Source organism: Bison bison, unplaced genomic scaffold, assembly GCF_000754665.1.
Source record: "Bison bison bison isolate TAMUID 2011002044 unplaced genomic scaffold, Bison_UMD1.0 scf7180017864323, whole genome shotgun sequence".
NCBI lineage: Eukaryota > Metazoa > Chordata > Mammalia > Artiodactyla > Bovidae > Bison > Bison bison.
The window spans coordinates 2,099,526-2,101,070 of record NW_011494895.1 but is presented as its reverse complement, the minus strand read 5'-3'; positions in this window follow the sequence as shown (position 1 = coordinate 2,101,070).

The following is a 1,545-nucleotide window of genomic DNA, read 5'->3' as shown; positions in this document are numbered from 1 at the left end:
TTTTTTTTTTTTTTTTTTTTTTTTATCAGATCTACCTTATATTTTCCCAATTAAAAACTGCAAAAAGCAGTTTCATTGCCCCGGGATAAAAAATAAGGGCCCCCTTTCACAACGTCGGCCATCACTTTCTACCATCAGATTCATTGTGATGTATTAGATGCAATAAATTATCCCATGTAACAAAACATTGGGAGCTGAAAGGCAGATAATCTGGAAAGCAGAGATAAGGATTCATTATTCCAAATCATTATGAATCCAACGTTGCCTCTGACTTCTTTCTTAATCAGCTCCTCTGATCCTGGATATGTGAGCAGTACAGATAAGGAAAGAGTCGTTTATAATTCTCCACCTCGTCTAATATTTTAAAATAAAGTCAGAGGCAAGAAAACGCCATAAAACACTGGTGAGCAGGCAAGCGCCGAATGAAAAATCACTTCCATGTTATTATATCCACAGTAAGATTTAATTAAAATTCTCCATGTTCACGTGCTTTATTTTCAGATAGGATTTTTTCCCATCACGTAATAATTGATAGGAATTTGCAAACGGGGCTATTTATTTAGGGCGCCTGGATGGAATAGTTCTGTTTTTTTTTTTTTTTAAAGATTTCCAGTCATTGCTTTGTGAAACTTTCATTTGAGACATCCATGTTCTATACCATCCAGGCCCCCACCACCTACTCACTCCCCAACCAGGCTGAGTTTTGGTCAAAGAACATAGGCAAAGTACCAGACCAAAAAGTTGAGTTTAATAAAAATGTTCTCTTGCAAAAGAAAAATGAAAGAACTGACTGTCCCCACGCTAGACATCTGTTTACTCCCTCCCAACACCCCACCGTACATATTTATAATAAAATAAATGTCAATGAATGGGCTTGAAAGAGTGGAACTTTTAAACCAAGGCTAATATTGAGTGTGTGTTTTCATCTGGCAGAGAGTGAACTTAGGTGAACTAAGCCAGTCTAAGGGTATACACAGGAAGGTAGACTAATGGAGAAGGGGAATGATGCTGTAGGCTGATAGGCAGGAGGAGAAAAGATTTCCTGTGTTTTAAAAGGGAAAAGAAATGGGATGTGGGAAACCTGGAAGAATAAATATATGGTTCCTCCAGCCCTGCTCGGAACAACTCTAAGTGGCGGCACGTTCTTAGAAAGACTGGAGATTCTGCCAGCGATTATTTCTTCCTACGGGGTCTCCTTTTTCTTCATCCAACAGGTGAAGTTCCTATCTGTGCGGCCATCGCTGAGATCCGGGGACACAGTGTTTCCATTATCTGTTAGTCATTTACTGATCTATCTTCCACCGCCACATGCCCAGCGACTTTCCTTTATGTTTAAAATCCAATCAAATGCCTTAGTTTGTGGGGTTGTGGTCCAACCCACCACAGAATTGAAAGCAGTCGATGCTGGTGCCAATTAGAATGGCATGGTTGCCTCCAGGAAGAACCCCAGACCCAGCGCAGTCCCCAGGCCCTGGAGCCACATAGAACACTTCTCCTAGTTCAGCCTCTGAATCCAATTCCAGGAAGGAGGATCACCTGCCCTGG